Raw genomic sequence first — 16,728 nt, 5'->3', positions numbered from 1 at the left:
GAGTTAGTGCAGAATGGCACAAAATACACTGAACCGACCGATATCACCAACATCTTGGCAGACACGTTCAGTGCAAACTTCACCCCCCTCTCACCCCCAAAAGGCCCCATAACCACACCAGAAGAATGTAGTGCCCCTGAAATTACAGACACTCAGGTTAAAACAGCCCTCTCCAAAGCCAAAAACACAGCATCATGGGACCGGACGGTGTCCCAGGCTGCTTCCTACATGAGCTCAAAGATGAACTAACCCCTCACCTAAACACACTGTTCAAACTCAACCTCTCCACAGGCTACATGCCCATAGAGTGGTGCACAGCAATGGTTATTCCACTCCAAAAGGTGGAGCTACAACAGACCCCAGGAACTATTGCCCTATAAGCCTGACTAGCTTGGTCTGCAAGGCTATGGAGCACATCATCATGGATCTCATTAATAGAGACATTGGGAACCTCCAAAATCTGACCCTACCCAGTTCAGCTTTATTAAGGGCAGATCATGCCTTCTAAACCTGTTGGACTTCTTTGAGACCATTACCAAGGCTATAGACAAGGGAAAGGTAGTCCACACAGCCTACCTAGACCTCACAAAGGTCTTCGACACCATTCCCCATTCTGGTATTATAGACAAGCTCACCAGCCTGAACATAAACCCCTACGTCACGAGATGGGTTGCCAACTGGCTCACAGACAGAACCTGCATGGTAAGAGTTGTGGGAGCTAGGTCTGACTCTAAACCGGTTACAAGTGGCATTCCCCAGGGCTCAGTCCTAGGACCTCTTATGTTTGGCATATACTTCTCAGAGGTACAGGCAAGCACAGGAGGACTATGGCTGACCAAGTTCACAGATGACTGCAAACTAGGGGCTATAACTGACTGTCCAGCTGACACAGATGTCCTCCACAAGGCTCTCACTAAGACAGATACCTGGTGACAAAACCATGGCCTCAAGCTAAATGCCAAAAAGTGCATAGTCATCCCCTTTGGAAAAAACAAAGTACCCACAAATTACCACATAGGTGGTAGCCCCCTAAATACAGAACATAAAATAAGGGATCTGGGGACCCAAGTAGATAATAATCTTTCCTTTGACAATCACATTGCCAAAGTCATGAGAAAATCCTTCTATGTGGCCCACCTAATCATAAAAGAGTTTGCATCCAGATCAAAAGAGGTCATTGTGCCCCTGTACACATCACTCATCAGACCCATCATAGAGTACAACACCCCATTTGGGATGTACCTTACAAGTCACCTGCAACAGATGGAAAGACCACAAAAGTACCTCACCAAGAGGATCACTGGCCTCAGATGCCCTTTGCAGCTCAACTGAAGAAACTCCAGCTGTACTCAGTTGCATACCGCCTCCTCAGAGGTGATCACTGCCTGACATACAAGACCATGTCCAACTCAGAATTGATGGACATGCTCCACCTAAAGAAAACCATATCCTCTCGAGCCACATGCTCTAGGGATCTAAACCTCACCACAACAATAAATAGGACATGCTGGAGGAATAGATTCCTGTCCCAGATACATCCCATGCTCTGGAACAAGATTCAAGTCTACATTAGGGAGAGCTCTTCAATAACACTCTTCAAGAGAAACCTTGACGAGTGGATGGGGAACAGGAAGTTTACCCCAGGGATCACTTCAGTGGCTCTGCTGGACAGAGGCACAGGGAACTAATCTAAGGGGGTGGTGAAAGTCAACACATTCCAGCTAGGCTTATAAATGTCTTTGGGCAGATAGCTTGGTACCTACCTATGAACCTATGAACCTATGCTGACACTAGTTGAAAACAGCAAACTACAACATACCTTATTGTTTACCCTTAAAATGAACTAGCCCTCAAATGTTCAAATTGTGGCAATTAGCTCATGGGTGGGTACTTCACAGTTTGTTGCAAAGCTAAAATGGCAAATCTGATAACCAATAAATATATCTTCAGTAACTATATGGCTGAATAATAAAATTCTTTACTTGAAGTAAATTAGTTAAAGCTATTCTTTTGCAAATGAATATTAAAATAGTAAAAGTTTTGAACAATAAATAGGAAGAAAACATCCAAAAAGAAAGAAAGTGGTCAGAAATATGTATAACATATATACTAGAATTGACTACCTCTAGTTGAAATCTATACAGTCCCCTACTGGTTTATGGCCTTTCAGTCCCAAATGTAATTTCAGGCTACTTACTGGCAGTGTATTTAGAGCTTTGTCCCAGTCATGACTCATGCTACAGCCACAAAGTGATAGCTGCTGAGTCTTAGCTTGTCTTCTTTAACTGTTAACTGAATAAATTAAATAATTACAACTTCTGAGATATGGAATATCACAGCTCTAGTAGCCTGCAGTCATCCTCACATTCAAGTTAAAAAGGGTAAGCCAAACAAATACAAATATCTTGTGAACTGAAAATGCTATTAAAAAAGTTACAAACAGCAGTGGTATCAGTAAAATGTCTTTTTTTTTACTTTGATAACAGTCAGCACATCCCATTATTTACATCAGACCTTTAATCTATTATAATGCACAAAAACTCAGAATTTGACAAACGACTTTTATACCTTGGCAATACTACAACCTAGATGGATGGTGTCAGACAACTTTGGCTAGCCATGAGTTTTATTCATGACATATTTACAGAGATATGAAAAATATGCTCATCTGTATAACTAACAAAATAAACAACACTGAAGCTGACAACCTATCATGCAAATATTGATAATGACTTTCTTCTGCATCAGCCAAGGTTTCACCTGATGCCACGAAATAGCCTGTAAGTTGCTTGGATTTGAAAATATTGATATGCATATAATTATTAGCAAACAGTAAGAAATATCTCCAGTGAAATAAACAGTGACAGTTTATTTTTCTGTCTCCCATCCTGACATTGTATATGGTGCCCCTTAATAAGATGCATGTGTTTTAGCTCTGTAAATATCAATGTAAATATGAAAATATGAATAGCAAGTGACAATAGTACTTAATATCTGCACTCAGGACATCCTACATAAACAATCTTAGTGTAATGTTTTTAAATCAGATCTTGTCCTTTGTTATATAGTCTTTCATTAATTTATAAGTTCTCAGTTGATGAAGCCATCCCCTCTAAAAATGACATGATGACAGAGGGAGCTATGAGTGTTTAACTAAAGCTTACAAAAAAGTGTGCATTAGAAGTATATGACTTAAGAGAGAGTTCCTCTATTTTTTAAGTTACTAAATAGGATTTCCTGTGCCTTTAGTTTTAATTTAAACAATGCTCTTCCTGCTGTATATTTACGTCTCAAAGGGAGAAGGAAAAGATTCAGCAGGCCAGGGTCAAAATAAGGAACTTATATGAACTAAGTCAGCAACCTTCAGTAAGCAGACCCTGCACTATTACACATATTGCACAGTCAAGAAGCAAATTTTTAAAATGAGCATTTATATACAGATCACACATTTTCTTATACATATTACACTTCACTGAAAAAGACAAGTCCAAAACTACTTTATTGCATTTTTAATCAAGTATATACAGACAATTTTCTAGAGTTTTAGTAGAGCTAGGTTACCTTTCTCATTCGTAAGCATGTGAGCCCATTAGGCATAAGTGTCCCTTTTCAGAGTTGACCCAGGAGCACTCTCTGGACTGGGATTTGTTCAAAATGACATGTTTTTTTTTATAAATTTTCTCTTAGTTTGTTGCAGTCTTTCTCATACTCATTTCCAGATAACTTGAGGCTCTATTAGTCCTTGGTTTTACTTTATTTTCCCTTAGTAATGTTTTGCAACTCCACTTTACACAATCAAATTTAAAATCATTGCATATCATACTGATGTCTCAGCAATCTTTCACAATAACAACCTGAAAATGACCAACATTTGTTTTACACTTAAAATCCTTTACCATTTTATCATTTTAGTAATTTTGTTTCTGTAAGAATTCGTTGATGAAACCCTAAAAGCTGAGATCTAGTCTTACGATACATATCATACCATCAATGTATTGCGTTGCCAATATTTTACAAATTACTTATAGCTCCTAAAATGCTATATGCTAGTCCCTTTCATTTTCTTTCTTTGCTGTTGAGCAAATTATCTCTTCAGGAAAATTATTCTTAAACCTCTTGTATAATAAGAATATTTATCTCACCTGAGCTCTCCAACTTTTCTGACTCACTTTTACACTTTTGCTTTTTTATGTATATCTGATTGGTTTATCTATTTATCTTACTGGCTGTTTGTTTATTATTTCTGAAATATATACATATCATGTGTATGAATTGCAGTCACGTACTCAATCATTTCTGTCATGTCTCTTCTCTGTCATCTTACCGGAAGACCATGCATGCTAAGTTCATTCAGTTTGTCTTTAAATTGTCTCATTCAGGAACTGTACATGCTTAACATCTATCTACAAGCAGGAAACAGTATTTCCATGTGCTCCATTGGTGATTCTTATTCCTGAACATCCTAATGTTCTACCAGACTTCCTTATTGGTTTCTCAGACTGCTGTCTTGCCTTTAGATGATCTGATGCTTCCAGTCCTTTCTCCTCTCTCATTGTTTTTGTAACACCCCCTACTCCTAGCTTTGAACTTCTTTCCGAATTTTCTACTTAGTCAGTATAAATGCCACTTGGGGTCTCCCCTGAAAAGAGACCATTGGCCCAGTTAGGCTAACTCAGTCAACAAAGTGTAAGATAAAATAAAAATAAAATGTACACAATCATTTTACTGCATTGCTGTGTCTAGATTTTAAGCTACTATGTTTTCAGCTACCCCTCCAATCTTCCCAATTGTCATTTTTGCATTGTTAGAAACAGACCTTTTTATTTCAGTCATTCTGGAAGGACTTCAGGTTCTGCCTTCACTGGTTACTGTCATCTCAGGCAAACAGACCCAGTTTATTTGACCCATTCTAATCTATTTTATGGTCAGAATTTTTTCTCTATGTCTGTGTAAATTCATTCGCATACTTTTTAAGTTGTATTTTGCCAGATAACTTGATAAAACAGAAGTAATGGCAAATATGCAAATACCATCTAAAAAATCAATACAAGTACAAGCAAATAGTGGGATTTTTTAATTAAAGCATCTTCATCAGTCAAGTGGTAAAGATTTCTTATACTCAAGATAATCAAAATGCACCACAATACAAGATGTTTGTGGAGCTATTTTCTTGAGAAAACAGTTTGTTGACTTCCAAATGACTATAGTTAAAGCTATTAAAATTGTTGTGACTATATAAAATTATCTTTGGTTGAGATATAATTTAGTTCCTCTTTCTGTGGCCTAATCCTCAACCCTTCTTTATTGATGTCAAACCTCGATATTTAGTTGTATGTTCCTAAACACTGCTCCCACCTGATGGTATAATTTGGGGTTCACACAGCTATTGGATCAACTTTCTATCCTAGGGGATATGTGCAAAGGGGACTTCTAAAGGGGATTCTGTATTTGGAATATCACCACTAAGCTCATCAAACCTGTCAGAACATCCAACATTCTCAGTCTGAATGTTGCATTTCCCTGGACAAACCTTTGTAATGTGTTTTCTTTTGGGATGGGGATAAGTTGATCTAGCCTCATATTCCTTCCTATTCCTTTTCACTTTTTTTCTGCTTTATAATCTTTATATTATTACATCTCAACTTTTTTGAAAAATAGCTATCCTGATGAATTTCAAACAATAAATAACTTGCTATAGTTTAATTTAGTAAAAAAATTACACCCACTGAAACTTTGCTGTTTTTATTGTCGTTAATTAGTAATCTCAACAATTCCACAGCTATATCTATCAAATATATCTATTAGTTTTAGATGCTATTCTAAATCACTGAAGAGACTGTTAAACTTCCAAATTCTTAATCCCTTCTGTACTCTCTTCCTTGTTATATATCCCTTCAAGAAGCTGTTATGAAGTTATAAGCTTCTATATTTAATTAGCTTATTTTCTAAATGGCTCATTAATCTTACAAGGGATTACCCCCTTAGAAAGCAATACCTCATTAAGGTATATCTGCTTATGAAATCGAGTATCTAGAGCTGGTAAAGTTTTAGGTGTATGATCTATACATTTTTAACATTTAAATGCCTACTTTCACCTTTAGTATCTGTTACACAAGGAGGTTGTTCAGAGCTATCTCTTTCTAAATATACATTACATAAATTAATACTTCCACACACTGGAAAAAAAACTGTAGGCCAAACTATAAAATAAACAAAAAAATGTTTATTCAATAAAACATTAAAACATTTGAGTGTTCTTGTCCTTTCCTCTATAGGGCTTCATCAGAAAATGATAAACAAGTAACCAAATACTAATAAAACAGAAACATTATCAATTACAACTGATCTCTTAGTCACCTGTCAGGTATCATAATAAAGATACTTATTAGAAAAAGTAGATTTACCATACACTGCTAAACAAAAAAACAATTTTCTTCTTTGTTTTTGAAAATCACAATATGTATGTAACTGATCTATTCACCAACTATATTGTGGGTAAACCATAAAAAAATCAGTCATTGTTTCCAAATAATCCAAAAACATTGTTTGCTTTTAGTTGGGTGTCAGACTCTATAATAAAAATGTTATCCATAAAACAGGTGGACATCTTTAAATTTGTACTGAAAACAGTTTATAAAACAGAATGTTTTCCCAGTCAGATATTACTACATTGGTGTAGATTGGAACAGAGATGGCCCCCCCTGGCAACACAAAGATAACCAAAAGAAATATTGCCCATCAAAAATTATATTGTTAGAAGAAACAACAATATCCATAATGTCAGCCTCTCCATTAGTAGATACCTGATTAGAAGCAATGGTTTTCTCAAAACAATCAAGTCCTATTCTGTGTGGTATAGAGGTGAACAAACTAGTTATAGTGAGTGCCAAAACAAATTCAGTGTTAAATTTGGCTTTATCCAATAATGAAAGAAAATGCCATGAATCTTTCAGAATGTAACAGTTAGCAGAAAAAAATGTCCTTTAGTTTGTTAGCAATATACATTTTCAATGGTTTGGTGTTGGAACCTGAAACTGAAACAATAGGAGGAATAGATATAATATGTCTTTGTGCATTATAGGTTTTCAAATATATTCCTGGTATTATAAGTGCCTTTACAGTCAAAAAGTAGAACTTGTTCTTGGTTATGAAATTATTCAGGAGAATTCCCTAATCAAATCGTCAATTTTTGCATAACAAATATTTATCTAATTTCTGGATGCTTGCTCATAAATAGTATTATTAAGTAATAGTTATATCATTCGGATTCCAAAATGGTGGACAGCCTGTAAGCACACTAACTGTGCAGCTCCTTAAACCTTAAACTATCATCTGACCTTAAGCTGGCACATCGCTCAAAGAAAATACTCTAAACATCAAAGGATTAAAACAGGAATACGAATACATACTTTTTTCATCTATATTATTGCCAGAATTCTTTCTTTTTGAATAAAAATACTACTTACTGGAAGCTGAACCCTGAGCCACATGGTGTGGATTCTTCCAGACATACAGGCCTAAAACAAGAATAAAAAAGGGCGTCTCTCAGAACAGGATTTACTAAATAAAAACTTCTTTCCTACTACCAAGCAACTAACTTTTAACATCAAATGGAGAATCAACCAGATCAAATGGAAACTTTAACCATGAAAACTAAATTATCTATGATATCTACTCCTGAGAAAGACACCACCTCCAAAAGCCAAAAAACTAATAAACTACAACAAGAGGCTACTAAGCTGGCCCTCAGATCGAAACAGGAACAATCTTTAACAATGGACTACCTTAAAAATGCACTATAACCATTACAAACAGAAGCGCAAGGTTTTTCACATAAACTAACCACATTTGGATCTAGTCTGGACCAAATTATGCTTAGACTTGAACAGAATTACACTAAATCTATGGACAATGAACTAAAAATAAATGAACTCAAACAAAAGCTTCAGACCAGCAGCAGCACTATTAAAGAATTACAACAGAAAATGGTAGATTTAGAAACCAGAAGCAGGCGCAATAATTTCATTATGAGAGGAATTCCAGAGACCTTTGAAAATGCTCAACTCAGCTTAATAATCCAATAAATATTAAGCTCTCTCTTGAATAATAAAGACCTCCTGGATGATATAGTAATAGAAAGATCCCTCAGAGCTATAAGGCATTCACAAACAAATGAATCTCTGAGGCAAATATATATCAGACTATTAAACTCAGCACATGTTCAACTAATACTTGCAGCATACAAAGCTAAGAAAAACTTTACATGGAGAGCACATAAACTCACTATAACTCAAGATCTCCCTTTTGAAATTAAGCAAAACCATTAAAAATATAGTAAATATTGTGCTTACCTTATAGAAAACAAGATTCATTTTCGAATGAAGTACCCTGCTACCTTAGTTTTCTATCACAAATATGAAAAAATATCCCTTGAAACCCCTGAGGAGGCAAAATCCACTTTTCTGCATCGCTTCAAAATTAATCCAGCTTGAAACAACCAAATTCATCTTTTCTGAAGCCAACAGCAACTCTAGGAGAGTTTCAACAAGTTATCCTGCATGTTTCTCTCTTAATTCTATGTGGAAACAAAACCTCCATTTATTTTGCATGCCTCAAGGTCCGTTTAGTTTTTGACATTCCATTTCCCATAATCCCCTTCAAAACCAGGAAGTTTCATGATCCTTTCACCTTTCAACTCAAATGATGTCATCACTGACTTGTTTCCTGCCCGAATGAATCACTGGGAATGGAAAATACGGCAAAATGAGTCGGGAAAGCTGAAAATAGAATTTCTAACTATTTTTGAACACAGCATTCCTTTTCTCATCAGATGAACCTCCTGTCGACTATTTTAAGCCATAACACTGCTCTAACTATCAAGAAAAAAGATGTAGAAGAAGTTACCTGGCGTCTACAAAATCCTAGAAAGGAAAATGTTGCAACTGGTTTTAGTAACTCTGCTTTCCTCCCTGCAGTATTGCAAGACCTTCTACTACACAGGGCAACTAAAGGTACTGTTTATTAGCTTCACCTTACACCTATGAATGGTGTAGAGATTCCCATCTCTATGTGCATACTTAAATGCTTCAAAGGTGCCTTTCCTTATGTCACTGCAGCTGTGAAGAAATAAGGAGTTTAATGGCATCTGGAACAAAGGGTTTTAAATATACTGCCATGTCTTAAACACTTCTCAATGTTTATAACTGTGGTTTCCTGTATTACTCAAATATACATGCAAAATGGTCAGCCTTGCTCTAGGAAAAAATATATATATAACTAAAGAATCTTATTTTTCTGTATTGAATAACATTTTAAAACAGGGTGATGCAATTTTGTTTGAGGCATTTGCATGCAACAGCCTAATTAATATGTTACTTAGAGATTGGTAAGTTCATATATTTACTTAACAGTGTTCCAATATCATGCTAACTAACTTGTATTTGGTAGTGCCTGTGACTCAGGGATCCCACAATATCAATTATACTACTGTTTTGCATGTTCTCAAGCAACAACGATTGCAATATCTCAGTCCAAACACATGAAGTGGTTAATAGGTAGATTAACAAATAATATGGCACAGCATGATTAATACTGGAAATACTGAATCTATCTTACTTGTTTTGCATATCTCTCTTCTCTCCTAAAGCAAATGAGGGGGAAGGGGGAAAAATATTATAACTGAATATGTTGAGACAGACTATTATTCTGTAAGTCTTTATACTAGAGATATGATTATCACTGAATTGCAATACAATTTTTTTTCATGCATATATGAGGATTTGACACTGTTTAGTGGAAAAACAGCTGAGCGGACCTGGATGTGAACTCTCTCTAAGTTTGACTATTGTTTTTTGTTAATAAAGGACGGACGATGGTGTAGGTATATTACCAGCATAGATATAAATGTGAAAATATGTTGTAGCCTTAAAGATTAAAATAAGTCTTTTACAATGTGAATATATATATTGTTTGGAACTTCAAAGTTTGTCTTTCCCAAAGTGCATTTCTTAGACCTGCTTTGTATAAAATGTTGTTTAGTTAATTTATAATATCTTTAGCAATGTCAAGAATTATAACATATAAGAGCCTGCTGATACCAACCTTCTCTAGGCATTTATTTTCTCTTAGCCTATACATGCTATGTACGTAAACAACTAACATATTAAACATAAGAGGTCAGATAGTAACCTTACTGTAAATACCAGTAACAAAAGTGGCAGGCTTTGCACAGTTTGTAGCTGATGATTGTTTATGTTTGGAACATTCCGGGTATTTCTGACATCCCTCTGCTCAATGGATTTATCACCTTAGTTCAAATTCTAACTACTTTTTCCTTCCCAATACATGCATTTTCACTAATACAGAGGGATGGGTGGTTAGGCACCTACATAGGGTGTAGGAGTTTAGAAGTCACTTCATCTATATTAATGGTTAACACAAAAAATAGACAGACTGCATTACTACTTTTTTGCTTATCAATCAGTAAATAACTTTATAAGCACAATTTTAGAAATGATATCAATAGATTCATGAAATGTCAAGGGGTTATTGGATAAAAAAAAGAAATTTAATCATGCATCTCACATATCAAAGTAAGTCCAAAGTAACCTTCCTGCAAGAAACTCACTTGGATAGTCAACTCTGGGATAAGGAAAGGAAAAGGAAATGGGTTACGCAAATAATCGCTGCAGGTCATAACTCGTTATCTAGGGGAGCAGCCATTATAATCAATCAATCTTTCCAGGGAGAGATCACTTCTACTAAAACTGACCCTAATGGAAGATGGGCTTTAGTTACTAGTGAATATCATAACCTAAATAAACATCTACTCTTTATCAGTGTTTACAGCCCCTGCTCAAATCAACATCTCTTCATATATGAAATCTTTAATATATTAGCTAAACACCCAAATCATTTGTACATCATAGGTGGGGACTGGAACACTTTATTAAACCCAGACAGAAATAGGTCGCATACTGATAACAGGCAATCCCAACGTACTACTTCAGCACTTGAAGAACTACAAAACACCTTTGAGCTAGCTGACCACTATACCAAATTTCAATATGATAAAATAATATCAAGATTTACTTTTTTCTCAGCCACCCATAAAACCTGGTCCAGAATAGATGCTTTTCTAATCTCCCAAACTTTGCTTTCTTATAGATTAAAATATACTGTATCACCCAGATCAATATCAGACCATTTAAAAATGAGTCTCTCCCTAAACGTTCAAACCTATAAACAAAATGTCCCCTATTTCAATAATTGGACATTAAATCCTAAAATCATTCAAAACCAAGAAGTAGCACAGGAAGTCAATAGTATTCTAGCCCAACTCGATATAGACATTATATCCACCCAAATTCCTTTTGAGATGCAATGGGCAGCTGCTAAAGCAGTTATTAGAGTTATCATTAACCAAAAATCTGCATGGTTCAAGAAAAAATACAATAGCATCAAAAATAAACCGGAGACCCAAATCAGTACTGTTGAATTAGAACTTCAAGATAAATACTCAAAAGACCTGGATGATAAAATAACTGACTGGCAAAAGCAATTACACAAACATTATCTAGAAAATGTAGAAAAATATAGGGAATGCCAGACCACAGCAGATAGTATCAAATAAAACTCCAAAGTTTAATCCACAGTACAAAAATGGTGAGCGCTTTCGTAGCCAGAGCTACTTCATTTTTTATTTGCTGTTATTTTTTATTTGTTTTTATTTGTTGATTTATTATCTAGAAAATATCTCTCTGTTAGAGCTAAGATCAATATACCAGTACTCAGAATGGGCAGAAACACCTTAAAAAATTCAAGCTAGATTAATAAATATTAAAAATGCTCCACCGAGGATCAAAGAAATACTGTATGAAGGACTCTTGAAACACAAGGACCAAGATATTGTAGACGCATGTGAAGACATTTACAATCAACTATATAACTTACCCCTTCCTCCCTGTACAGACAAATTTTGTGATTTTATACATAATATAAAAGTCCCACAAATTACAGACGATCAGGAAAACTTCTAAAAACACTCTTGCAACTAAAAGAGATAAAAGCTACGATAAACAAACTCAAACCGGGTAAATCTTCTGGGCCTGACAGCTACATTTCTAAATTTTATAAACAATTCATGGAACCTATCTACAAAGTCTTACTAAAAGTTTTTAATTATATAATACAATACGGTATAACATGATTATTTTAATAATTCCAAAACTGCACTAATTCCCAAGCCAAACTCTGACCCAACAGATCCTGCCAACTATAGACCAATTGCCCTGATAAATACTGACCTTAAGATCCTAGTGCATGTTATAGCAAATAGACTCAAAAATATACTCCGCGTCATCATCTCTCAAGAACAAATGGGCTTTATGATAAATAGGCAATCAAACGACAACACCCTCCTCTTGCTTACCACTATCAGACTTCTTAACAAAGATAAGGACCCCAGATTTGTTCTCACTGCTGATGCAAGCAAGACTTTTGATAGAGTTAACTTACATTTTCTATTCAATATATTGCCTTTATTTGGAATTCCTCGGGAATTTATAAAGATAATTAAGGTTCTATATCAGAAAGTTTCTACCACTATTAAGATAAATAAGCTCAAAACTAACCCTATACCCATATCCAGTGGCACAAGGCAAGGTTGCCCTCTTTCCCCCTACCTCTTTAACTTCTATTTAGAACCCCTGCTCCTGTTTATTTTACAAAAAACCTTCCACCACATACCTAGAATTTTTAATATTAACCTTATGTACTCTGTCTTTGCCAACGACTTAAATATATATTTTCAACTTCCCACCACTAATCTCCCAAAGATACTTAAAGCAATAGCTGGATTCTCCGAAATTTTTTAATTATAAATTAAATTCAAATAAATCCCATCTATTTCCCTTGAATCTTCTAGGCCATAAGGAATATTACTTTCCTGAGAGTGAGCTCAAGATTAACTATAAGATAAAATACCTAGGAATACTATTTACCCCAGATTTGAAGGAAATCATAAAAAATAATCTACTACGTACATGGACCAATATTGAAAATTATATTAATAGATGGAAGAATATTAATATGTCTCTACTCTCAAAAGCTAGTGTCGTCAAGATGAATCTTTTACCAAGAATACTCTTTCAATTAAATGCCACCTTCTCAAATATTTCCCCAAATTTTATTCATGATATAGAAAAAGCTATATCAAGATTCTTATGGTATCCCAAATCTACAAAAATTAAATATAATAAACTTGTACTTACCAAAGATAAGGGGGGGATTGGGATTGCCAGACTTCAAACTTTATTATAGTATAATTACTGCTTACAGGCTAATACAGATAATAAACCATGACCCAAATGACAGTACCCGGACACCTCAGTGGACCAAAATCTGGTTTGAACAACTTAAATCTCCCTGAATATAACACCAATGCTCTTCCCTTTTTAAATCTAAATCAAAAAGACTTATTCACAAAGAACGTACACCCACTGATTAAGCATATGATCCTAATTACTCAAAAGCTATTCAGATCAATACAACTATTTAATGCCCTTGCCTTTATACAACTGCTCTGTCTAAATCCTAACCTACTAATAAATAATAAACCCCTAAATTTAATGAACTACCCTCTGTTAAAAGATCTTACAATATGGGAAATCTACAAATGGAAAGAATGTAGTATATTACAACTAAGGTTGAAACTCAATCTTCCTAAGAAATATAATATCAGTCTTAGCCAAATCCATTATCTTATAAATGCTAAATTTCACAAACTAATGTCGATCTGCATGACAAAAATGTTAACACTAATACTTACTAATCTTGCGACTAAAGGAAAAACAATCTGTAAGACATATAAACTTGTAATGAACATGAAATCCCAGAATTCTCTATTATTCTCAACCTATTGGCAAGGGAAAATCCAATTACTTACCAAAGAAAGCAAAAGACTGGCCATTGAAAATGCGATCAAGTTTATTCCCTTTAAGCGGCTGCTATACACACAAATTATGATTAATAACAATGTATACTATACCCCATCAAAACTAAATAAGTTCAATCCCAAATTTTTGCCTATATGCCCACATTGTCCAAACCAAACAGCTGACATTCTCCATCTTATGTGGGACTGTAGTAAGGTACACAACATATGCTGCTCTTTAAGAGCTAGATTAGAGAAGATGTGTTATGAAAAAACAACCCTGTCATGGGAGACAGCTATATTGCACACTAACACAAATACACTTCCAAAAATGTTAAAACGTTTCCTTATCACAATGTGTGCCCTTATTAAATTTTACACCACAAAAAAATTGGACTGTCACATCTCCAATCACATGGGAAGACTTTAGCAAACTAGCTATTAAATATATCTCTTCTCATAAATTAGTTTATACAACAACAAAACAAAAGCATTTCTATCAGAAATATTGAGGTTATTTACTAGATGTAATTCTCAAGAATTAAAGCTAGACCACACACTGACCTGTTAAGACAAACCTTTATAAGAAGAGCTTGCATTATAAGCAGTTTATCTCCTTTCCTGTCTATACACCTAAATAGATCTCTACTATACCTATCTATAACAAGTGATTAAATTTCTACCTCTGTCTCTTTATAAACTGTGCCCCTTATACTATCTCTCTTCTTTCAATTAATGTTAAGAAGTTTTCTCTCCTCTGTTTGCTGATATAGTGACTTCTAGTATATATAGTGTATATAGTTAGTATTTAGCTTTTATGTTTTTCTATATGCATTGTAGATTTATGTTTTTTTTTTTTTATTTGTTGTATTACTGATATTTCTGAAAAATTGAATAAAGAGGTTTTGGGAAAAAAAAGTAATAGTTACATCATTCTAACTGAATAATCAGTGAAATCCATCATTACTACCCCTCCTCCTTTACTAGGTTTCATGATATGAACGTTTTTATTGTTAGAAAGATCAAACAGTAATTGCAGTTCTTTGCACATATTATTCTACCAATGTTTTTTTACTTTTAAAATGCTGACATCCATTCAAACCCAAATAAAGTATAGAAAAAGGACAGTTTGTTAGGCTGTTATGCTAAAAAAACATTTGAAAGTTAGAAATTAAGGTGAGAATTTAAAGTGTGTTCCCTGCATTTGAGTACCCTACTGATTTACTGACTACAATTTTTATGGAAGTGAAACAGAGAAGGGAGTTGAAATGATTCCCTCTCTTCCATTTTAGGTAATGCTTATTCTGTGCAGATTACACTTAATAGCTCTCTGCAACAAAATTTGTTTATTACTGTTTAACACTTATTTACCAAATATCCCTATTCCTTGTAGCATTTTAACAATGGGAGGAATTTAATAAAGCCTACACAGTCTTTTTTACCATGTAGGCATCAAGGCACGCTGCTTACATGAAAGTAAGAAGGTTTGCAATTCAGTAAACACAGCTGGGCGGCGCACATGCACATGCCAACACAGAAGTATCTGTGGCATGCAAATCACCTCATAAGCAGGTGCATTTCTTGCAAATGAGGGAAGTAGAGTGATCCATCAAGGAGATAGGCAGCCCTGCAGACACCACTGCAGACCCCGTGTCAGTGTCTGTAGTGTGGAAAAATTCCATGTACAGGATTTTAGATAGACAACAGGGGCTGCACAAACGTAGATAGATGGACAGAAATGGCATAGCACATACAGATTTGAGCAAAACTATCCACTGTGTGTCCAAAAACATAAGGAAAATATGTTAAAATATATTTTTAATGATCTGGTTATGTTTGCTCAGTGTGTGGCAGTGTGCAAACAATCTTTTATGAAAAAAAAGAAAGAGTGGAAAACCACATTTAATAGTATATGACAGAAATGTATTATAGGACCCTGCATGGAGTATCTATAATGGTGGAATGGTGCTGTTGCTAACAAGGTAGGGCCTGGAACCGTGTAGTTTCCAGGTTGTGTGCACAGATCCCTATGCAAATTAGGTGGGGGTTACTTAATAGCACAAATGGGTATCCATGGTTGCATATCCCTTCCGTGTAGGCACAGAACCATGTTGGTGTCCACAGAAGAGGTAGCTGGCATCAAGAGGGGGGGTGTCTTAGGACTTGTAAGCTCATTGGAGCTCAGCTGTGCCTATTTGCGTGGCACGCCACTGTGCTTAGCAGGGGGGCATGTACACTGACTACTAAGCTTTATTTACCTTTGGGGCATGTGTTTCCGCATATTTGCATGGTACGCTGCTGTGCTGAGCATGACCTTTCAGGGGGTGTGTATGTGACTGCTGAGCTTTGTTTATTTTTGTGGTGCTTGTTTCTGCATGTTTGTGAGGTGCACCACTGTGCTAAGTGGATCTAAAAGCCAATGATATATTAATTACTGATAATCCCTATTTCACTTAACTTAGGGCCATTAAATCATCTTAATGATGTACTTGACAGATGGAATGCATTATAGGTAGCCAATCACACAGCCTGCACCCACAGCAGAGCACTATAATAGTTGCAGAGACCCTACAATCTGATTTCTTCTCTATACTCTGCACCAATGGAGTAGAGACTTGGGAATTTTAACTGAAGGAATGCTAGGGGCTGCTGCAGGTCTGCTACATCTGTATGTGCGAGATGCTGAGGTCAATGCTACTGCTGCTGCTGCTGCTGAAAATAGACCTAAGCAGAGAAGCAGAAGAGTGTTCAGGCCCAGAGCAACCTTCCAGGCACTACATGAGCTGGAGACTGTA

The sequence above is a fragment of the Protopterus annectens genome, chromosome 2.part2 (assembly GCF_019279795.1).
Source record: "Protopterus annectens isolate FY-2018-M chromosome 2.part2, PAN1.0, whole genome shotgun sequence".
Taxonomy (NCBI): Eukaryota; Metazoa; Chordata; order Ceratodontiformes; family Protopteridae; genus Protopterus; species Protopterus annectens.
Note: the sequence above shows the minus strand (reverse complement) of the source record.